This window comes from Microcebus murinus, chromosome 20 (genome assembly GCF_040939455.1).
Source record: "Microcebus murinus isolate Inina chromosome 20, M.murinus_Inina_mat1.0, whole genome shotgun sequence".
Classification (NCBI taxonomy): domain Eukaryota; kingdom Metazoa; phylum Chordata; class Mammalia; order Primates; family Cheirogaleidae; genus Microcebus; species Microcebus murinus.
This window is the reverse complement of record NC_134123.1, coordinates 1,591,981-1,615,810: the sequence shown is the minus strand read 5'-3', so window position 1 is coordinate 1,615,810 and position 23,830 is coordinate 1,591,981. Positions and strand designations below refer to the sequence as shown.

The 23,830-nt window shown below is 52.7% G+C and overlaps 2 long non-coding RNA genes and 1 other non-coding gene across 15 annotated transcripts; all 3 read left to right on the top strand.

The window, feature by feature from the left end:
* The first annotated feature begins 10 nt into the window (after positions 1-10).
* On the top strand, positions 11-5,588 carry LOC142862597 (uncharacterized). Of its 12 annotated transcripts, none has more exons than XR_012913659.1 (4): positions 11-1,117; positions 1,282-2,120; positions 2,182-4,286; positions 4,421-5,588. It is a non-coding gene; the product is annotated as an uncharacterized LOC142862597 (long non-coding RNA). The 12 variants fall into 12 exon arrangements; XR_012913655.1 differs by having other exon boundaries at positions 1,282-2,862; positions 2,983-4,286; XR_012913661.1 differs by having other exon boundaries at positions 1,282-4,286; positions 4,407-4,498; positions 5,054-5,588.
* Positions 5,589-7,995: 2,407 nt separating this feature from the next.
* LOC105881802 (uncharacterized) lies at positions 7,996-16,144 on the top strand. Of its 2 annotated transcripts, none has more exons than XR_012913650.1 (4): positions 7,996-8,241; positions 9,988-10,143; positions 15,694-15,740; positions 15,848-16,144. It is a non-coding gene; the product is annotated as an uncharacterized LOC105881802 (long non-coding RNA). The 2 variants fall into 2 exon arrangements; XR_012913649.1 differs by lacking the exon at positions 7,996-8,241 and adding an exon at positions 8,308-8,607.
* A 6,103-nt stretch (positions 16,145-22,247) lies between these two features.
* LOC142862906 (5S ribosomal RNA) lies at positions 22,248-22,366 on the top strand. The gene has a single exon (XR_012913847.1). It is a non-coding gene; the product is annotated as a 5S ribosomal RNA (ribosomal RNA).
* Positions 22,367-23,830: the final 1,464 nt, after the last annotated feature.

Here is a 23,830-nt window from a genome sequence, read left to right as displayed (position 1 = left end):
CTGGGAGTGCGGAGGGGCGGCCGTCCGGCGGATCACCCCCACCCTCAGCGCCCGCCGCGGTGCCTGCCGCCCCAGCCCGCACCGTGGGGCCTCCTCTTGTCCCAAGCCGGGACACCACCGCCACGGGGCAGCACGCGTGCCATCTGGACTGTCAGGTCTCAGACCAAAGTTCTGGTCTGTGGGAACCGACACGCTGGAGGAAACCTCGAGAGTCTGAGAGGGGAGGGAGTTCCGGAAGGATTCCAGGATGTCACTTTGAGCGAGTTTGTGACCAGAACTCGTCCCGTTGCTTTTGGGGTTCTGTGGGCTACACGTAGGAATCTCTGGTGGTGGCACTGGAGGTTGGGGGATCCGGAGTCACACCCAGACCTGCTCGACAGGCCTCCTTTTACTTTTCTTTTCGGATTCATTTTCTTAGAAAGTGTCTCTTATCTCTATGATTGCATTTTCTTTTCTCTCTCTTTTCAAGCAGATGATGGGAGTACAAGTATCGAGGTGACATGTGTTGCCCGTGCCCCCCTCCCCCCTGTGTCCTTATTTATTTCTCATTTTCTCCCAGCGTATTGTGGGGGTACCAATGTTCAGGTCGGGTGCATTGCTCTTTCCCCGCCTCCCCCCTCGGGTCAGAGCTTCAGGTGCGCCCATCCCCCAGTCGGTGCGCACCCATCCCCTCCCTATTGGATGTGGAGAAGACCGCCTGGGAATCCAGGGTGCTGTAGGCTTTTTTTTTTTTTTTTGCCTGTTGCTCTGTCCCCTTGCTGGGAGCGCGCTGGGGCGGCGGTCCGGCGGATCACCCCCACTCTCAGCGCCGGCCGCGGTGCCTGCCGCCCCAGCCCGCACCGTGGGGCCTCCTCTTGTCCCAAGCCGCGACACCGCCGCCACGCGGCAGCATGCGTGCCATCTGGACTGTCAGGTCTCAGACCAAAGGTCTGGCACCCTGTCTGACCATCCCCCATGTGTGTGTGGACACACCCAGATCGACACAGCGCACGGCCTGCTCGTCTCCCTTGGGTGTGTGGACACAGCTAGATCCACACTGTGCCCTGCCTGCCTGTGTCCCTTTGGTGTGTGGACACAGCCAGTTCCACACTGCGCCCTGACTGCCCGTCTCCCGTCGGTGAGTTTACACAGTCACATCCACACTGCGCCCTGCCCGCCTGTCTCTGGTGGGTGTGTGGACAGAACAAGTTCCACACTGCGCCTTGCCTGCCCTTCTCCCGTGGGTGTGTGGACACGGCAAGATTCACACTGTGCCCTTCCTGCCTGTCTCCCGTGGGTGAGTGGACACAGCCAGTTCCACACTGCGCCCTACCTGCCCGTCGCTTGGGTGATTGGACACAGCCACATCTACACTGCGCCCTGCCTGCCCATCTCCCGTGGGTGTGTGGACACAGCCAGATCCACACGGCGCCCAGCCTGCCCTTCTCCCGTGGGTGAGTGGACACAGCCAAATCCACACTGTGCCCTGCCTGCCCTTCTCCCGTGGGTGAGTGGACACAGCCAAATCCACACTGTGCCCTGCCTGCCCGTCTCCCGTCGGTGAGTGGACACAGCCAGTTCCACACTGTGCCCTGCCTGCCCATCACCTGTGGGTGAGTGGACACAGCCACATCCACACTGCACCCGGCCTGCCTGTCTCCCGTGGGTGTGTGGCCACAGCCAGTTCCACACTGCGCCCTACCTGCGCGTCTCCCGTGGTTGAGTGGACACAGCTAGATCCACATTGTGCCCTGCCTGCCCGTCTCCGTGGGTGAGTGACATAGCCACATCCACACTGCGCCCTGCCTGCCCATCTCCCGTGGGTGAGTGGACACAGCCACATGCACACTGCGACCTGCCTGCCCATCTCCCGTGGGAGAGTGGACACAGCCAGTTCCACACTGCGCCCTGCCTGCCCGTCTCCCGTTGGTCAGTGGACACAGCCACATCCACACTGCGCCCTGAATGACCGTCTCCCGTGAGTGTGTGGACACAGCCAGATCCACACGGCGCCCAGCCTGCCTGTCTCCTGTGGGTGTGTGTACACAGCCACATCCACACAGCACCCTGCCTGACTGTCTCCCATGGGTGTGTATATACAGCCAGTTCCACACTGCGCCCTGCCTGCCTGTCTCCCGTGGGTGTGTGGACACAGCCACATCCACACAGCACCCTGCCTGACTGTCTCCCATGGGTGTGTAGACACAGCCATTTCCACACTGCGCCCTGCCTGCATGTTTCCCGTGGGTTAGTGGACACAGCCAGATCCAAATGGTGCCCAGCCTGCCCATCTCCCGTGGGTGAGTGTACACAGCCCGATCCACACTGCGCCTTGCCTGCCTGTCTCCCGTCTGTGTGTGGACACAGCCAGTTCTACACAGAGCCCTGCCTGCCCGTCTCCGGTGGGTGTGTGGACACAGCCAATTCCACACTGCGCCCTGCCTGCCCGTCTTCCATGGGTGTGTGGACACAGCCAGATCCACACGGCGCCCAGCCTGCTCGTCTCCCGTGGGGGTGTGGACACGGCAAGATCCACACTGCGCCCTGCCTGCCCGTGTCATATGGGTGAGTGGACACAGCCAGATACACACTGCGCCATGCCTGCCCGTCACCCTTGGGTGTGTGGACGCAGCCAGTTCCACACTGCGCCCTACCTGCCCGTCTCCCATGGGTGAGTGCACACAGCCACATCCACACTGCGCTCTGCCTGCCCGTCTCCGGTGGGTGTGTGGACACAGCCAGTTGCACACTTCGCCCTGCCTACCCATCACACATGGGAGAGAGGACACAGCCAGATCCACACAGCGCCCTCCCTGCCCGTCTACCGTGGGTGAGTGGACACAGCCAGATCCACACTGCGGCCTGTCTGCCCATCTTCAATGGGTGAGTGGACACAGCCAGATCCATATGGCGCCCAGCCTGCCCTTCTCCCGTGGATGAGTGGACACAGCCACATCTACATTGCGCCCTGCCTGACCATCTCCCTTGGGTTTGTGGACACAGCCACATCCACACTGCGCCCTGCCTGCCCGTCTCCCGTGAGTAAGTGGACACAGCCAGTTCCACACAGAGCCCTGCCTGCCCATCTCCCATTGGTGAGTGGACACAGCCACATCCATACTGAGCCCTGCATGCCCGTCTCCCATGGGTGAGTGGACACAGCCAGTTCCACACTGCGCCTAGCCTGCCCGTCACCCATGGGTGAGTGGACACAGCCAGATCCACACTACACCCTGCCTGCTCGTCTCCCGTGTTTGTGTGGACACAGCCAGTTCCATACAGACCCCTGCCTGACCATCTCCCGTAGGTGTGTGGACATAGCCAGTTCCACACTGCGCTCTGCCCTCTCGTCACCCATGTGTGAGTGGACACAGCCAGATCCACACTGCGCCCTGCCTGCCCGTCTCTCGTGGGTGAGTGGACACATCCACATCCACACTGCGCTCTGCCTGCATGTCTCCCGTGGGTGAGTGGATACAGCCAGTTCCACACAGAGCCCTTCCTGCCCGGCTCTCGTGGGTGTGTGGACACAGCCATTTCCCCACTGCGCCCTGCCTGCCTGTCTCCCGCGGGTTAGTATACACAGCCACATCCACACTGCGCCCTACCTGCCAGTCTCCCATGGGTGTGTTGACACAGCGAGTTCCACACAGTGCCCAGCCTTCCCGTCTCCCATGGGTGTGTGGACACAGGCAGATCCACATGACCCCAAGCCGGCCTGGTTCCTGTGAGTGTGTGGACACACCAGATCCACACAGCACCCTGCCTGACCGTCTCCCATGTGTGTGTGAACACAGATCCACACAGCGCCCTGCCTGCCTGTCTCCCGTGGGTGAGTGGATACAACCACATCCACACAGCGCCCTTCCTGCCCATCTCCATTGGGTGTGTGGACACAGCAAGTTCCACACTGCGCACTGCCTGACGGCACCCATGGGTGTGTGGACACAGCCCGTTCCACACAGCGCCCTTACTGCCTGTTTCTCGTGGGTGTCTGGACACGGCCAAATCCACACAACACCCTGCCTGACTGTCTCTTATGGGTGTTTGGACACAGCCAGATCCACACAGCACCCTGCCAGCCCGTCTCCCGTGGTTGTGTGGACACGGCAAGATCCACACTGCGCCCTGCCTGTCCGTCAACCATGGGTGAGTGGACACAGCCAGATCCACACTGCACACTGCCTGCCCGTCTCCCGTTGGTGTTTGGACACAGCCAGTTCCACACTGCCCCCGCCTGCCCATCTCCTGTGGGTGAGTGGACACAGCCAGATCCACACAGCGCCCAGCCTGCCCATCTCCTTTGGGTGAGTGGACACAGCCAGATCCACACAGCGCCCAGCCTGCCCATCTCTCGTGGGTGAGTGGACACAGCCACATCCACACTGCGCCCAGCCTGCCCGTCTTCCTTGGGTTTGTGGACACAGCCAAATCCACACAGGACCCTGCCTGAAAGTCTCCCGATGGTGTGTGGACACAGCCAGTTCCACGCAGCGCCCTACTTGCCTGTCTCCCATGGGTGAGTTGACACAGCCAAGTACACACAGCGCCCTACCTGCCATCTGCAGTGGGTGTGTGGACACAGCAAGGTCCACATGCGCCCTCCCTGCCCGTCACCCGTGGGTGTGTGGACACAGCCAATTCCACACTGCGCCCTGCCTGCCCGTCTCCGGTGGGTGTGTGGACACAACCAGTTCCACACAACACCTAGCCTGCCCTTCTCCCATGGATTTATGGACACAGCCAGATCCACACGGCGCCCAGCTTTCCTGTCTCCCATGGGTGTGTGGACACAGCCAGATCCACAGAGCACCCTGGCTGATCGTCTCCCATGGGTGTGTGAACACAGTCATTTCCACACTGCGCCCTACCTGCCAGTCTCCCGTGGGTGTGTTGACACAGCCAGTTCCACACAGCGCCCAGCCTTCCCATCTCCCATGGGTGTGTGGACACAGCCAGGTCCACACGGCGCCCAGCCTGCCTGTGTCCCGTGAGTGTGTGGACACACCAGACCCACACAGCACCCTGCCAGACCGTCTTCCTTGGGATTGAGGACACAGCCACATCCCCACAGGACCCTGCCTGACCGTCTCCCGTGGGTGTGTGGACACAGCCAGTTCCACGCAGTGCCCTACCTGCCTGTCTCCCATGGGTGAGTGGACACAGCCACGTCCACACAGCGCCTTAACTGCACGTCTCCGGTGGGTGTGTGGACACAGCAAGCTCCACACTGCGTCCCGCCTGCCAGTCTCCCGTGGGTGTGTGGACACAGCCAGTTCCACACAGCGCTCTGCCTGCCTGTCTCCCGTGGGTGTGTGGATATGGACAGATCCACACAGCGTCTGCTCTGTGGGAACCGACACGCTGGAGGAAACCTTGAGAGTCTGAGAGGGGAGGGAGTTCCAGAAGAAGGCCAGGATGTCATTTTGAGGGAGTATGTGACCAGAACTCATCTCGTTGCTTTTGGGATTCTATGGGCTACACGTAGGAATCTCTGGTGGTGGCACTGGAGGTTGGGGGATCCGGAGTCACACCCAGACCTGCTCCACAGGCCTCCTTTTACTTTTCTCTTCGGATTCATTATTTTTAAAAAGTGTCTCTTATCTCTATGATTGCATTTTCTTTTCTCTCTCTTTTCAAGCAGATGATGGGAGTACAAGTATTAAGGTGACATGTGTTGCCCTTGCCCCACTCCCCCCTGTGTTCTTATTCATTTACCTCTCATGTTGTTCCAGCGTATTGTGGGGGTACCAATGTTAAGGTCGGGTGCATTGCCCTCTCCCAGCCTCCCCCCTCGGGTCAGAGTTTCAAGTGCGCCCATCCCCCAGTGGGTGCGCACCGACCCCATTCCTAGTGGATGTGTATGCCCATCCCCTCCCCCCACCCGCCCGACACCCACCCGATGAAGGTGATTCCTCTGTGTCCACTTAGGTGTCCATCGGTTCGTACCCATTTGCTGGTGAGCGCGAGCACGTGGTGCTCGTGTGTCCATTCTTGGGATACTTGGCTTACTGGAACGGGTTCCAGCTCTGGCCAGGAGAACCACGAGAGGTGCCCCCTCACCGCTGCTCCTCACAGCCGAATAGCACTCCGTGGTGTCCACGCGCCACATTTTATTTACGCTCTCGTGGGTCGATGGGCACTCGGGTCGCTTCCAGGTCTTTGAGATTGTGACTTGTGCCCTGACTCTAACCCTAACCCTTAACCAGCCCGTCTCCTCCTCGGCCCCTGCCTGACTGACTCCTTCCCGCCCAGCCTGTACCTGTCACCGTCCTCTGCGCCGCCTGACACGCTCCTCCCCGCCTGGGCCGTCACCGTCCTCGGCCCCTGCCTGACGGGGCTCCTCCGTCGCCTGGGCCTTCCAAGGGCTTGGTGTGGACGCTGGTTCCAGGACGCCCTCCCAGGAACCCGGTAGCAGGGCGGCCGCAGTGTCTCGCGCAACCCAACCGTCCGCCTGCCGCCCTCGCTAAGTGGCCTGCGGGGGACGTGCTCCCCCTGTGCCGCAGGGGCCCAGCCTGGTGTCTTATCTGAGGCCCCGCGGCTGCCACTCCCCGCAAGGGGAGAGCCACGGAGGTGGGGACCGCCTCCTGATGGGGACATACACCCAGCTCTCCACGTCGGATTCCGGGGCTCTCTGTCCTGCCAGAAGGCCCAGCTGGCCTGCGGGTCCTTAGAGTGGCAAAAACACCCGAAAACTGAGATTGAGGGTCCGGTGGGTGTCTGCACTTTTGTGCTGGGCACCCCAGGGAGGCCCGGGGGCTGGCTGGACAACGCGGTCTGCTGGGCGGGGGGTTTGGAGGAGCAACGGATGCCCTTTGCACTTTGGGTAGCAAGTGTCAGAGGTGTCTCTGATCCCTGCACCATGTGGGGGGGAGGAGGAGGAGGAGGAGGAGGAGGAGGAGGAGGAGGGAGGGGCCGGGGCTTACAGTCCTGTTCCCGGGGTGGCATGGCATGTGGCATCTTCCACAGGCTACTTGGCCTGGGCTCCCTGCACCTGGGCCTTTGGAGGACTGGCCCTGTGCTTGCCAACGCTTCCGCTGCAGGGACCCAGAGCTGGGAGGTTGCATCTCTCACCCCTGGGTCGGGCAGAGCCCCAGCGGGCCATGCCCACAACCTCTTTCAGCACGGGTCCCCCAGAAGGCTCCTTTGGGACCAGGATTCTCTTGCGGGTGACTCTTTAAGGTCTGGCCCCTGGATGGAGGGGCACCAGGAGTAGAGGAGCAGGAAGGGGAAGGGGGTGGCCATGCGAGCGGACACTTTCAGGCCAAGTCCCAGCTTCAGCCTGATCCTCCTGGGAACCCCGGTGTGTACATCACACCTCCTGGTTGTCCTGCTCTGAAACAAGGAGCCGGGCTTCGCATTCCCACAGCAGCCAGTCTTGGGCTGAGGACAGCTTGGGCGTTGGGAACTCCCTGGCTTCTCCTTGGATTAACATCTGGAGCTGCTTGGGAATCGTGCCGCCACACACCCCCGAGTGCAGGTGTCTTCTGCACAGACTGCGGGCCTCGTGCTTCTGAATGCCGCTGGCTCGCCACCCACCCACGGGTGAACCTGGTCAGGGTGCTTTCTCTCAGGGGCAGACTCTGATCCTTGCGGGCTACCGGTGTCTCTGTTTGCTTGTTTCTTTCTTCCATTTCGGGAAAGTCTTCCTTACTGGGTGTGGAAATCTCCTATGCCTTCCCTCGCCTATTCTGTCAGCTTTAAAATTCTTTTTCAGTTGCCACCCTCACAGATGGATTAGGAAACTCTTTTCGGTGCATTCATTAGTGAAATGACCTCAATGGAGCTCGAATCCAATATCTAATCGCTGGCTTTTAGCAAGTGCACACCCCGGGGTGGTTGGGGCCCAATCCACCCCTGGCCAGGCCCAGGCCCCTTGGACTGGGCCACAGGAGGACACAGAGCAGGGTCCCGGCCCCCACGGTAGCGGTGCCGGCAGTTCTCCAAGGGGTTGGGGGTTTTCCAGAGGTTGGAGATGGAGGGGACTGATTTCTTCAGCGCCCCCCAAACCACCCCGCCCCACCCCAGCCATGGGACACATCCCGAGAGACGCGCCTACACTCGCTCCCCTCCCCCATGCGCTGTGCCCCAGCCCTGGCCCTGGGGAATAGGCGGCAGCTCAGGCACAGGGCGGGGGCGCAGCTGACAGGGCTTGTGCAGGAGGGCGGCCCCTGGCTGGGGGCAAAGGTCGAGCTCCCCGCGCGAGCGCAGTCAGCAGAAGCGGCGCGCTGGGGGTGGGGGCGGGTAGGTGAAGGAGGCGAGGTGAGGAGAGGAGGGGGGCTGGAAGGTCTCCACCTTGGCGGGTCCAGCCGTGGAGGCGCATCGTGTGTGTGTGTGTGTGTGTGTGTGTGTGTGTGTGTGTGTCTGTGTGTGATTGTGTGTTTGTGCGTGTGTGTGGACAGCCCCCCACCGCCCCGCCCCGCCCCCCACGCCCGTCCCGCGGAGCACGCCAGACCCGGCCGGGGAACTCCACATGCCCGGCCCAGTGTGGGTCAGTGCTGGCGGGGGGAAGCGCAGAGAGGCTCGGCTTCTTGAGCGAGGCAGGGGCGCCCTCCGCCGTCTCTGGCCACGCCGCCCTGAACGGGCCCCATCTCGTCTGGTCTCCGAAGCTAAGCAGCGTCGGGCCTGGTTAGTACTTGGATGGGAGACCGCCTGGGAATCCCGGGTGCCCTGGGCTTTTTTTTTTTTTTTGCCTCTTGTTCTGTCCCCTTTCTGGGAGCGCGGCGGCGGCCCGGGGTGGGGATCACCCCCACCCTCAGCGCCCGCCGCGGTGCCTGCCGCCCCAGCCCGCACCGTGGGGCCTCCTCTTGTCCCAAGTCGCGACACCGCAGCCACGCGGCAGCATGCATGCCATCTGGACTGTCAGGTGTCAGACCAAAGCTCTGGTCTGTGGGACCCACATGCTGGAGGAAACCTTGAGAGTCTGAGAGGGGAGGGAGTTGCAGAAGAATTCCCAGGATGTCATTTTGAGCGAGTATGTGACCAGAATGCGTCCCGTTGCTTTGGAGGTTCTATGGGCTACACTGTAGGAATCTTTGGTGGTGGCACTGGATGTTGGGGGATCCGGAGTCACACCCACACCTGCTCGACAGGCCCCATTTTACATTTCTTTTCGGATTCATTTTCTTAAAAAGTGTCTCTTATCTCTATTGTTGCATTTCCTTTTCTCTCTCTTTTCAAGCAGATTATGGGAGTACAAGTATTGAGGTGACATGTACTGCCCGTGCCCCCCTCCCCCCTGTTTTCTGATTCATTTATTTCTCATTTTCCCCCAGCGAACTGTGGGGGTACCAATGTTAAGGTGGGTGTGAGGACTAAACTCTAATTTTTTGCTAAAAACTCCTTCCTAAGGAGGCCAGCTGGGTTAGGCTGGCAAATGGTAAGGAGGCCAGCAGGGTTAGGCTGACAAAGGGTAAATTCCCACAAGGCGGCTTTTGTTAACCAAACGAAGCAGTGGTTTACTTTTTGACCTGATTCTGGTATAGCATTAACATCACCTAAAAGATAAGAAGCCCCTGTCTTAACTCCAGCATCCTGGCAGTTGCCTATCATAAATCTAAAATGTCTTAACTGAGCATCCTAGCAGGTGCGTATTCTTTAATTTAAAGCATCTTAAAACATCCTAGCAGGTGCCTATTGTAAATTTAAAATGTCCTCCTGTCTGGACCTCCCAGAGTGCCCACAACCTTATCTTAAAGTAAGCATATCCTTTCTGGTCTTCTAGATAAAGTCTAACCCTCTCAGCCAATTGCCAGCCAAAGAATCTTTAAACCCACCTATAACCTGTAAGCCCCCGCTTCGAGATGTCCCACCTTTTTGGGCCAAACCAATGTATGCCTCTCATTTATTGATTTGTGACGTTGCCTATAACCTTTGTCTCTCTAAAAATATATAAAACTAAACTGTAACCCAGCTACAGCGAGCCCACTTGCTCAAGGCTACTTGAGAGTGGCTCCGGGTCATGGTCCTCAAATTTGGCTCAGAATAAACTTCTTTCAAATATTTCAGGGCTTGGATTTTTTCCATCCACAATTTTGGCGTAGTCGGCAGGATCTCAGAGAAGACTCGGGACCCCCGAAGGAGTCGCCGGAATCCGGAGCTAAGGTATCAGCACAGGCCCATTGAAGCCCTTCTGACTTCTAGCCACTCCTCCGGCGGGAACCGGTAAGTCCTCCTGAGATCCGGACCTCCCACTCTTGGTCAAAGGTCCCGGTTTATTCTGATCTGTCTGTTCTCTTCCTAAAAATTGTTGTTTGGGATCCTAATTTGATGTAAAAGTGCACTCTTACGGGCTTTCTCTGCTGCCTTTTTCCTCTCAAAGACCAATTTCGATTGGCTTGTCTGCATATTTGCGTAAGGAACCCAACTGTCCTATTCGTAGATAAATGAGAGACTGAGTTTCTCAGCTCCAAAGATAAGGGGCAGCTTACTCCTCCCAGACCTAAGGTAGCCCTGGATGACCAGAGCCCTGATTGGGAGTTGCCTGGGGCGATTCCCCGAGGCGCGAGTAGCCCCACAGGGAACCCCCAACAAATTAATTTAAAAAAAGGCTCGTCCAGAAAACGCGCATAAGAGCTGATCACTTGGCGTTTTGAGCCCTCTCAGAGGTACTAGACCCCCAAAGAGAGTAACTGGGACACATAAGAGGGTGGGACCGACTCAGTGGTGAAACACTGAGGAGCCCCACCCACAAGCAGCACACTCTGATTCACTACACCAAACCCTAGACCACAGTTCGGTTCCTTCTTAAAAAAAAAAAAAAATGGGAAACAAATTATGTAAAAATGAGAAAAGGCAAAAAGAACGACCTCCTTCAGGCACCCCAGCTGGTTTTATGTTTAATAATTATGGCTCCTCTACTTGCAAGTATTTATATAAATGGAAAGATCTTACTAAAGATGACCTAGGTCTGAGGTTTCCAAAATGGGGAACTTTCAATATTCCCAAATTGGTTTTCTTGCGCGCTAAACTAAAAAAACTAGGTTCTCAAATTAAGAAAAATAAATAAAAATCATACTATTGCTGGCACTTGGAATCATCCAAAAGAGAGAATGATAAACTTGCCTCCCTCCAGGAAGTTAATAAAAAAATACTTGAGGCTGTCTCAGAATTAAAGAAACTAGCAGAAGCCGCTTCTAAAATCAGGAACGCTCCAAAAATTGTCTCTCCTTCTGCTCCCCCTAACCCTCTGTTCTCTAAATTTCCTTATCCTGATGATTTCATTTTCCCCCTTCCTTCCCCTATTCCTTTGCCTCAAGCTGTAAAAGGATCAAAAATAGCTAAAAAAGAAGATAAAATAGTTGTTGCTCCCTTTAAAATAAAACCCACTGGCAGAGGGGACCCTAATACATTATATACACCCTGGACCAAGACAGAGTTAAAGGCTCTGGTGTCTGGGTTCCCTGATCCAACTCAAGACCCCCTCAGGTTTGCCAGAGAATTCCAATTAACACTTAACACCCTGGACCAAGACAGAGTTAAAGGCTCTGGTGTCTGGGTTCCCTGATCCAACTCAAGACCCCCTCAGGTTTGCCAGAGAATTCCAATTAACACTTAACACCCTGGACCAAGACAGAGTTAAAGGCTCTGGTGTCTGGGTTCCCTGATCCAACTCAAGACCCCCTCAGGTTTGCCAGAGAATTCCAATTAACACTTAAGACCTATGATCCAGGTTTCTCTGACCTGTATCAGCTAATTGAGTTACTAGTCCCCAAAAACAAAGCTAAAAAATGGTTCAGGGTAGCAGGTTAAAAACAACCTTTAAAAGATTTTGATAAAATAGATGCAAATAAAAAAAAAATGCAGGGAGCTCTGTGACCGCCTCTATAAAAACTTACCACAAATTTTCCCTAAAGTTATAGATTGGGCAAAAGTGCAACAATGTAAAATACGCCCAAATAAAACCATACCTGACTTTTATAACAGGTTTTAAAAAACATTCAAACAATATTCAGGGATACCTCCTAAAAATTTTGAGCATGGTAAAAGTGACACTTTACTAAATTCTGGATTTGTACAAGGCTTAGACGACAAATTAGTGACCCTGATAAAAAAAAATAATGTGGCCTGGGCTTCTCTGCCCACTAGCAGCCTGGTCATCCTAGCCGACCAGTTGTCATAAACAATAGTTAAGAAGCAAAAGAAAATGGCCTCCAAGATTATGAGTTGCTAAAGCAACTTAGTAACCAAGTCAAAAGGTCGGAGGGGTTCCGTCCCCTACAGAGATCACAGCTGGCCACCGAGAAAGTGATTTATTATTACTGCAAAAAAAAGGGACACCTTAAAAAAGATTGTAAAAAACTTAAATGGGTGCTTGCACAAAAGGAGCAAAAGGCCTTAGAGGGAGGCACCAAAAAAACTTTAAAACTAGAATAGGGAGGCTCCGAGGGAATAGAGAGGATTTTCCCCTTACTTCTAACAAACACTCTAGGGGAAATAGAAATATCCATAAATAAAAAAGACACCAGAGCCCTTGTGGACACTGGTGCCACGCTGTCAGTCCTCAACCCTACCTTAATTAAAAACCCTCTCCCTCAAAGTAAAAATTCAAATGGTAGGGGTTTCAAACTCCCCAATTGTTGCCTTTAAATCTGATCCACTCCAATTTCAATTGGGAGAGCTTATAGGACAGCATGTTTTCCTTTTAATAGATAGTGCTCCTATACACCTGCTGGGACGGGATTTCTTAGAGACCCATAATGCCCACATCTCATTTTCACAGAAGGGAGAAATGATTCTCAATTTGGGAGACACAGAAGACTTACAAAACCCTACATGCAGTATCGTGCTTGCTGAGGTTAATGGAGATTTTGAACAGGGGGACGTAGAGCCTTTCTTATCCAAAATACCAGATTCTCTATGGGCAAACTCTTCCACGGATATTGGACAAATTAAGCCAGCAGTTCCCATAGAGATCACCATAGATGAGTCTAAACCCCTGCCAAACATTAAACAATACCCCCTTAGGCCTGAAGCCTTACTAGGAATCAAGCCAATCATTCAGGACCACTTAGATAAAGGACTCATAATACCGTGCACCAGGATTGTAACACACCAATCCTCCCAGTCAGAAAACCAAATGGGAAAGGCTGGCGGTTTGTTCAGGACCTAAGAGCCATAAATAAAACAGTGGTTCTGAGGCATCCTGTCGTCCCTAACCCCCACACCTTACTGTCCAATATTCCTATCACTGCCAGCCACTTCTCTGTCGTTGACTTGTGCAGTGCTTTCTTTAGCACACCTGTAGATCAGGACAGTCAATATCTTTTTGCCTTCACTTGGGAAAATCGCCAGTGTACATGGACAGTCTTGCCCCAGGGTTACTCTGAAAGTCCTACATATTTTTCTCAAATATTAAAGGCAGATTTAGATGATATTGTATTCCAAAATGAATCTACTCTGATTCAGTATGTGGATGATTTGCTGTTGTGTTCACCCTCCCTGAGTGAATGCAGAGAAGACACTATATACCTGCTGCAACAGCTTGCCTTGAAGGGACACAAAGTGTCCAGAGATAAATTACAATTTAGGCTCCCCCAAGTTAAATACTTAGGGCACACAATTTCCCCAAAGGGACTTCTTATAAACCCAGAAAGAATCTCTACCATCATGGCCTTTCCTTTGCCCAAAACAAAAAAACAATTAAGAGGGTTCTTAGGGCTAACAGGCTACTGCAGAAGTTGGATTCCAAACTACTCATTAATGGCCCAGCCCTTATACAAAAAACTAAAGCATCACCAACCAGACCCAATATGCTGGGGGGAAGTGAAAAGCAATATATAGAGGATTTAAAACAGGCTCTTACCCAGGCACCTGCTTTAGGACACCCAAACTATAGCCTTCCTTTTTTCCTTTTTATACATGAAGTAGATGGAAATGCACTTGGAGTATTAACTCAAAAGCATGGCAACAGTCACAGGCCAGTTGGTTATTTCAGCCAACAGTTAGACCCAGTAGCAAATGGACACCCCCCTTATATGAGAGCCATATCAGCTGCAGCCATTTTATATAAAAAAAATTGAGAAATTTGTCCTGGGGTCCCCACTAATAATTTATGCCCCTCATTCTGTGGACTCTCTCCTAAACTCTCACCACACTCAACACTGTTCTGTAAGTCGCCTTGCCTCCTATGAAGTGCTTTTGCTTTCTGCCCCTAACATCACTTTGAAGCGCTGCAATATTCTTAACCCTGCAACTCTTCTCCCTCTTCCAGGTGAGCAAGAGGAAAAACATGACTGCAGTCTACTAACTGATATCTTACTCTCTCCTAGAGCAGATTTGCAGGAAACTCCTATCGAGAATGCTGAGTTAATTTGGTTTACAGATGGTTCTTATTTAAAGGACCATCAGGGACATTATCAGGCGGGATATGCTGTCACTTCCATGGTAGACATAATAAAAAGCGCCCAACTCAAAGGAGTAAAATCGGCCCAAATGGCTAAATTAATAGAATTAACTAGAGCTTATATTTTGGCTGAAGGGAAGGTAGCTAATATATACACTGATAGCCGCTATGCCTTTAAAATAGCCCATGATTTTGGCATGCTATGGAAACAGAGAGGATTTCTTACCTCCTCTGGACAACCTATAAGAAATGGGCACCAAGTCTCAGAGCTATTAAAAGCAATTCAAATGCCTAAACAACTGGCAATCATAAAAATTCCTGGGCATTCCAAAGATAACACTAAAAAAGCTAAGGGAAACAATCTAGCTGATGCTGCAGCAAAGAATGCTGCCCTAGAAAAGATGACCTGTCCTGTACGAGAATGCCCTTTCTGACCCACCGACACTCTCACTAACATTCTTTTACAGTACCAACAGGCATCAACCCCTAAAAAAAAAACAAATCTGGCAGCAAAAGGGAGGTGTATTTGACCCAAATAGGGAGTTGTGGCTGGGTCCCAACAAAAAACCTATAGTTCCTTTAGGTGCACAATTTCCTCTCCTTCAATTCATTCATAAAATGACTCACTGGGCCCCTGAAAAAATGATATTATGAAAAAAACAATATTTCTAAAAACCATCCCCCACAATAGCCCAAAAGGTATATTTTCGTTATACTATATGTCCAGAACATAACCCTGGCAAGCCTTTGCATGGCTCCCAAGGCCACTTTCCTTTGCCTGCAGGACCATTTAAAGTTTGGCAACTGGATTTTATCCAGATGCCACCATCCCAGAATTACAAATATGTATTGGTCCTGGTTTGCATGTTCTCCCATTGGGTAGAAGCATTTCCTTGTCGGAGGGCTACTGCCTTAACAGTAGGCAAAATACTGCTGGAAAAAATCATTCCAGTTTGGGAAATCCCTTCTGAGTTACACAGTGATCGTGGAACTCACTTTACTGGACAAATTATCCAATCCATCTGCAAAATTTGGCCCATAATACAACATTTCCATTGTGCCCATCATCCTCAGTCGTCTGGGTTGGTAAAACAAACAAATGGCACAATAAAAACTCAATTAGCTAAATTAACTGAGGCCTTTAACCTCCCCTGGCCAAAAGCCCTCCCACTGGTTTTGCTTAACCTTAGATCCTCTCCCTTTGGGAAGCACTGTCTATCACCTTATGAAATAATAACAGGGAGACCTATGAGGCTGGACGAGGGCTTATATGAGCCAGCCTTACTTAAAGGAGAAATACTACATTATTGTCAGGGACTACTTAAAGCTCTAACAAATAATGCAAAGATGATAACAGAGTCTTTCCACAGTGAGCTTACGGGAGCCAAAGACCCCAAGGATCATGGATTACAGCCAGGTGACTTTGTTTATTGGAAAAGGCACCAACTCAAAGACTCCTTACAACCTCGCTAAAAAAGACCTTACCAGGTACTCTTAACTAACTCTTGTGCTGCAAAATTAAAGGGGGTCGCCTCTTGGATTCATGTCTCACATCTAAAACGAGTGCCTGACCACGCTCCCGACCACACCTGGACTTCTAAATTAATCTCTGACACCCGCCTACGACTTCAGAAAACATCTGAGTCTCAATCGGCCTCCAAAGCGACGTCCAAAGCAACAACCGAAGCGGACAGTCTTCCCAAGACATTGGACCAGGCCAGTCCTCATGAACCCTAAAATAACTCTCATTCTTACTTTACTTGCTATAGAGTATATTGCTGCAAACCCTAAATGCCTTAACCAAGACCCCCAAGAGGTTGTTTGGGATTTTTAAAATCTCCCTTGGTATAACTTTCTAAATGGATATGGTTATGAATTTCCTTGTTAAGATTAAAAAAATATTTCACCTGATTATCCTCCTTCCCATAATTTCCCCTATCTGCCTACCCCACACTCCTGTTCTCTTTAAACCTAAAGATTTTTCCTGGCTTCCTGCAAATCTCACTACCTTCCCTGCCGGTAAAAATCATATCATTTGGTATGACATAGATCAGGATGAAATGAAGGCCACTGAATGGAACAGTTCCACTGTAAATCTCCCTAGAGGGGCCCCCTTTGCAGGTTACCTCTATTATAAAGCCTTAACCAAGTATAATGCCCTGCAGGAATATTTACCGAATAATGCCTCAGGACGATTATTGAGGAGATCTAATCAGATAAAATACTGTGTCACAATAGACATGGGTGATGACAAACTCAGACAACTGCCTGGGTATGATGGGAGAAACCTAGCAGCTTCCTGTGTAAACTGTCGCAGCATAAGCTGCCCAGACAACCACCAGCCCTGTGCTTGTGGCTGGATGCCCTTGTCCAGCACCAACCACACTGACACTGCCCATAAAAAACTATTTATGGGAGTCAGTTGGTGGACAGAAGTCCCTGACAGTACAAATTCCACCCTAAGACAAGGGCGCCTCTGGGAAGCCTCATGGCACACTCAGACAAAGGCATACTTAGGAGTAACCTCCACCCGTCTGACAATTGTCTGGGATACCCAGCGGTTCTGGGTTAACTCCATTTATCCGAATTGCACTGAGGGCATTAGTATACAATGGCAACAGCATTCCTGGTGGATACACCAAAATTGGCCATCCAAAAGACTAAAACGCGATCTCACGGAAAAAATTGGAGCTGGGTTAGGTATATTGGGGCAAGCTAAATTCGCAGCTAATGAGGAGAGACATTCCCTAAAAAAAGATTCCCTCTCAAAAATAGAACACATAAAAAAAAATGCTGTTCCAAAAAAAATGCTGTTCCAAAAAAAAGAAAAGGGATGGAAAGCTGCCCTAAAAGATAATGCAGGTCTAATAAAGTAGATAGAAGAGACCAGACAAACCCTAAAGACATACGCCCAAACCCAGAGGTGGGAGCGAGCATGTGCTCTGACCCAACAAGGACTCATGTCCATGTTATTACAAATAGAATCTAAAGGGGCTATAAAACAATGGCCTACAATACTCAGTGCTAAGGCTCAATCTATGCACCTATGGAAAATATATGGTTCCCCAAATCTATAAAAATTTTTAGATGGTAGATGTAATCTTAAACATTATATTTTAAAAATTCTGGCACCAAAGTTAAATGAGGCTCAACAATATCCTGTAGTTCAACTAGCTGGCATTAAAACCATTGTCAATAATACCAAAATACTTCCCATAAAAAGTCGATGGGCTATTTTAGCTGATAAAAACACCTGGCATCCCATTTCCCTCTCAGATTGTAAAAATAAAAAAGGAAAATGGCTATGCCCTCAAAACACTTAAAACCCTGATTTCTCCCAGATTTGGCCCCTAGTATCCACCCCCATAGAACATAACATCTGGTATATGAAAAAGGGCCATTTTTGCTGGGAGAAAAAACAAAATGACATTATAGAATTATATGATTTCTTTTGTAACAAAGCCTCCTTTTCCCTCCTAAATACTAGTATATGGTGTAACACAAAGGTGGTGAGAAAAATAAATTTGCTAACTGTAAACAAGTCCTATAATAATTTAAATATTAAAGATCAAATGTTTCTCAAATTCAATTTATACCCTCCTCAGGATGTTATACCTATGGAGACTAATTGGCCAGAGGAAAAATTAAACTTATTAGACTCCAAATTGGTATCAGTTTTACAATCCTCAAATAAAATTTACCATAAAGTTCAATTGACTGTTGATAAAAAAGATAAACATATTATAAGTCTGATTAAAAAATATGATGATGCATGCAGAGGATTTTTTGGCTGGTTAGGCTGCTTGCTACCTTCTCATTCTACCTATGACTTTCCTGGGCACCTTCTGTTTAGTACTTTTATGACACTCATTGCCATATTATTATTATATGTTTCTTGTAAATGCTATACCAGATACAGAAAAAGGAAAAAAAAATCAATCAAAGGCCCAGATCATGATAGCTTGCAAAATAGATCTGGTCCAAGATGTGTTTTTAGACTAAGACCCAGGCCTGACTCTATCTGGCCCCTTTTAACAATTGGCTACTAAATCAAGTAGAGTCAAGTCCCTCCCCTAAGATATAACACCGCCTATTCTACAGCACCCTGGGACCAGATAGACAACCCTAAAAATGAGCCTTCCTAGCGCCGTGGGACCTCATGCTGGTTGTTGGCCTACACATGCATTCCATGGAATGATCTTTGGCCAACAGGGGGAACTGAGGACTAAACTCTAATTTTTTGCTAAAAACTCCTTCCTAAGGAGGCCAGCTGGGTTAGGCTGGCAAATGGTAAGGAGGCCAGCAGGGTTAGGCTGACAAATGGTAAATTCCCACAAAGCGGCTTTTGTTAACCAAACGAAGCAGTGGTTTACTTCCTGACCTGATTCTGGTATAGCATTAACATCACCTAAAAGATAAGAAGCCCCTGTCTTAACTCAAGCATCCTGGCAGATGCCTATCATAAATCTAAAATATCTTAACTGAGCATCCTAGCAGGTGCGTATTCTTTAATTTAAAGCATCTTAAAACATCCTAGCAGGCGCCTATTGTAAATTTAAAATGCCCTCCTGTCTGGATCTCCCAGAGTGCCCACAACCTTATCTTAAAGTAAGCATATCCTTTCTGGTCTTCTAGATAAAGTCTAACCCTCTCAGCCAATTGCCAGCCAAAGAATCTTTAAACCCACCTATAACCTGTAAGCCCCCGCTTCGAGATGTCCCACCTTTTCGGGCCAAACCAATGTATGCCTCTCATGTATTGATTTGTGACCTTGCCTATAACCTTTGTCCCTCTAAAAATATATAAAACTAAACTATAACCCAGCTATAGCGAGCCCACTTGCTCAAGGCTACTTGAGAGTGGCTTCAGGGCATGGTCCTCAAATTTGGCTCAAAATGAACTTCTTTCAAATATTTCAGGGCTTGGATTTTTTCCGTCGACAGGTGCATCGCCCTTTCCCCGCCCCCCCCCCCCCCCCCCCCGCTCGGGTCAGGTCAGAGCTTCAAGTGCGCCCATCCCCCAGTCGGTGCGCACCCACCCCATTCCTAATGGATGTGTACGCCCATCCCCTCCCCACGCCCGCCCCCCGACACCCACCGGATGAAGGTGATTCCTCTCTGTCCACTTAGGTGTCCATCCGTTCCTACCAATTTGCCGGTGAGCGCGCGCACGTGGTGCTCGTGTGTCCGTTCTTGGGACACCTGGCCTACTGGAACGGGTTCCAGCTCTGGCCAGGAGAACACAAGAGGTGCCCACTCACCGCTGCTCCTCACAGCCGAATGGCACTCCGTGGTGTCCACGCGCCACACTTTATCAATGCACTCCTGGATGGATGGGCACTCGGGTCGCTTCCACATCTTTGCGATTGTGAATTGTGCCCTAACTGTAACCCTAACCCTTACCCAGCCCGTCTCCTCTGCCCCTGCCTGACGCACTCCTCCCCGGCCAGGCCCGTCACTGTCCTGGGCCCCGGCCTGACCGGATCCTTCCCGCCCGGCCTGTCACCATCCTCTGCCCCTGCCTGACACCCTCCTCCCCGGCCGGGCCATCACATCGGCCCCTGCCTGACTGGCTCCTCCCCACCCGGCCCGTCACTGTCCTTGTCCTCGGCCCCTGCCTGACCGGCTCCTTCCGCCCGGCCTGTTACCATCCTCTGCCCCTGCCTGACATGCTCCTTCCCGCCCGGCCTCTCACCGTCCTCGGCCCCTGCCTGACCGGCTGCTCCGTAGCCTGGGCCTTCCAAGGGCATGGTGTGGACACTGCTTCCAGGAAGCCCTCCAGAAACCCAGCAGCAGGGTGGCCTCAGCAGTCTCCAGCAGCCCTCCCTAAGTCGCCTGCAGGGGATGTGCCCCCGCTATGCCGCAGGGGCCCAGCCTGGTGTCTTCCCTGAGGCCCTGGGGCTGCCGCTCCCCGCAAGGGGAGAGCCGTGGAGGTGGGGACCGCCTCCTGATGGGGACATACACGCAGCTCTCCACGTCGGATTCCGGGGCTCTCTGACCTGCCCGAAGGCCCAGCTGGCCTGCGGGTCCTTAGAGTGGCAAAAACATCCGAAACTGAGATTGTGGGTCCGGTGGGTGTCTGCACTTTTGTGCTGGGCACCCCAGGGAGGCCCGGGTCTGGCTGGACAACGTGGTCTGCTGGGCGGGGGGTTTGGAGGAGAAACTGATGCTCTTTGCACTTTGGGTAGCAAGAGTCTGAGGTGTCCCTGAGCCCTGCGACATGTCGGGGGGTGGGAGGCCGGGGGGTGGAGGAGCAGGAGGAAGAGGAGGAGGAGGAGGAGGAGGAGGTGTGAAGGGCCGGGCCTGCAGTCCTGTTCCCGGGGTGGCACGGCATGTGGCTTCTTCCACAGGCTGCTTGGCCTGGGCTCCCTGCACCTGGGCATTTGGAGGACTGGCCCTGTGCTTGCCAACACTTCCTGCAGGGACCCAGAGCTGGGAGGTGGCATCTCTCAGCCCTGGGTCGGGCAGAGCCCCAGCGGGCCATGCCCACAACCTCTCTCAGCACGGGTCCCCCAGAAGGCTCCTTTGGGACCAGGATTCTCTTGCGGTGACTCTTTAAGGTCTGGCCCCTGGATGGAGGGGCACCAGAAGTAGAGGAGCAGGAAGGGGAAGGGGGTGGCCATGCGAGGGGACACTTTGAGGCCAAGTCCCAGCTTCAGCCTGATCCTCCTGGGAACCCCGCTCTGAGACAAGGAGCCGGGCTTCGCATTCCCACAGCAGCCAGTCGTGGGCTGAGGACACCTGGGGCGTTGGGAACTCCCTGGCTTCTCCTTGGTTTAACATCTAGAGCTGCTTGTGAATTGTGCCGCCACACACATCCGAGTGCAGGTGTCTTCCGCACAGACTGCGGGCCTCGCTCTTCTGAATGCCACTGGCTCGCCACCCACCCACGGGTGAACCTGGTCAGGGTGCTTTCTCTCAGGGGCAGACTCTTTTCCGGGCGGGCTACCGGTGTTTCTGTTTGCTCGTTTCTTTCTTCCATTTCGGGAAAGTCTTCCTTGCTGGGTGTGGAAATCTCCTATGCCTTCCCTCGCCTATTCTGTCAGCTTTAAAATTCTCTTTCAGTTGCCACCCTCACAGATGGATTAGGAAACTCTTTCCGGTGCACTCATTAGTGAAATGACCTCAAGGAAGCTCGAATCCAATATCTAATCGCCGATTTTTAGCGAGTCCACACGCCAGGGTGGTCGGGGTCCAATGCAGCCCCGGCCAGGCCCGGGCCCCTTGGACTTGGCCACAGGTGGACACAGAGCAGTGTCCCGGCCCCCAGGGTAGCGGTGCCGGCAGTTCTCCAAGGGCTTGGGCGTTTTCCAGAGGTAGGAGATGGAGGGGACTGATTTCTTCAGCGCCCCACAAACCATGCCACCCCACCCCACCCCACCCATGGGACACATCCCCAGAGAGAGACGTCCCATAAACTGGCTCCCCTCCCCCTTGCACTGTGCCAGAGCCCTGGCCTGAGGGAATAGGCGGCAGCCCACCCACAGGGCAGGGGGCACAGCTGAAAGGGGTTTTGGGGGAGGGCGGCCCCTGGCTGGGGTCAAAGGGCGAGTGGCCGGCACGTGTGCAGTCAGCGGCGGCGGTGGAGGCGGTGCCGGCAGCAGCGGTGACGCTCTAGGGGTGGGCAGCGGGTAGGTGAAGGAGGCCAGGCGAGGAGAGGAGGAGGGCTGGAAGTTCTCCACCTTGGCGGGTCCAGCTGGGGTGGTTCATCTTGGTGAGTGTGAGTGAGTGTGTGTGTGTGTGTGTGTATAGAGAGACAGCCCCCCGCCCCGCCCCGCCCGTCACCCCCGTCCCTCGGAGCCCGCCGGACCCGGCCGGCGAACTCAACAGGCCCGGCCTGGCGCGGGGCCTGGGGCGGGAGGAGGAGGCGGGGAAGCGCAGAGAGGCTCGGCTTCTCGAGCGGGGCAGGGGCGCCCTCCGCCGCCGTCTAGGGCCACACCACCCTGAACGCGCCCGATCTCGTCTGGTCTCGGAAGCTAAGCAGGGTCGGGCCTGGTTAGTACTTGGATGGGAGACCGCCTGGGAATACCGGGTGCCACAGGCTGCTGCTTTTTTTTTTTTTTCTTGCCTCTTGTTCTGTCCCCTTTCTGGAAGCGAGGCGGCGGCCCGGGGTGGGGGTCACCCCCACCCTCAGCGCCCGCCGCGGTGCCTGGCGCCCCAGCCCGCACCGTGGGGCCTCCTCTTGTCCCAAGCCGCGACACCCCCGCCACGCGGCAGCATGCGTGCCATCTGGACTGTCAGGTCTCAGACCAAAGGTCTGCTCTGTGGGAACCGACATGCTGGAGGAAGTGCGGGCTAGGGATTCTGCAAAGAACCCAACAGACAGGATTCCTGCTCTCCTTCTGGTAACAACATCCGGGGTTCCAGAGGTGGTTGCCAGGGGAAGGGCTCTCTGAGGAGGTGACAACGGAGTAGAGACCTGGATGGAGCCTTCTTGGAGGATGGTGCAGACCCGAATCTGTTGCAGGATGCTGCAGTGTCACCATGTCCTGGGCGCAGGTTAGAAATGCAAAGTCTCCAAGCCCTGACCCTGGAGCGACTGGATCAGAACCTGATCTTTAAGGAGATCCCCAGCTGATTCGTGTACCCTTGAAAGATTGAGAGGCCCCGAGTTCAATCGCGTTTCCCCCCTCTGGGGCTTCCTACATGGGAGGAGAGATCCCCAAGCTCCCTCAAAGTCTTGTAGATTTCATGGGGATTTCACCATCCGCGCCCCCCAGTTTGGTTGTCACCCACACCTTTAGCCCTTTGCACCCGCTTGCCTTCTTCTCGATTCCTTTATTCTACTCGGGATTTAATTTTTTTAAACACCCCAGTTTTTTACAAAGCACGGCAGTAGAGTAAAAAACTGGAGTTTCTTTTCATACGAACTTATTTATTTGGGATTTTTTTTAATATTTCAAATTATTGATACATTCAAAGAGTCATTTTAATCTCTATAAATTTTTCATGATGGGATGTTTGTTGAAGCATTCACCCACACGAAGACCTGGTTTACATGCACATGTTTTGCAAATATAGATCGTCTCTCTTCTTCCTCCTTTGATTTTTCTGTTAGAACAAATGTCACAAGCTTTGTGTGTTTTTTTGTTAGGGTGAGGTGAGATTGTATGGAGCTTTCCATCTACACGTTGCTCTAACTTAGTGGATAATAATCCACCGCTGGGAGTTAGCGGACCATCTCTGAATTCTCCTACAAGATCATGTACTAGTTTCCTAATACATTTCACACGCGTTATCGGTTTTTCATTTTTTCTTTTTTTGGCGTTCTTTGTACGATATATGAATTTACAACACTGGCCTCAAGCCCCCAGAAAAACAACGTACACCACCATTTCAGAGTCTTCCTCATAAAACATTGCAGTGATCAGCTATCTCAACACCCCCCATACGCTTTGTATAGTTGGTCATGACCTTGGGTTTGAGAACTATGTGGCCCGACGTACGAGCTGCCCCCATGCTAACCGTGTCGAGTCACACTCGACATCCGAGTGCAAAGGGTTAGGTG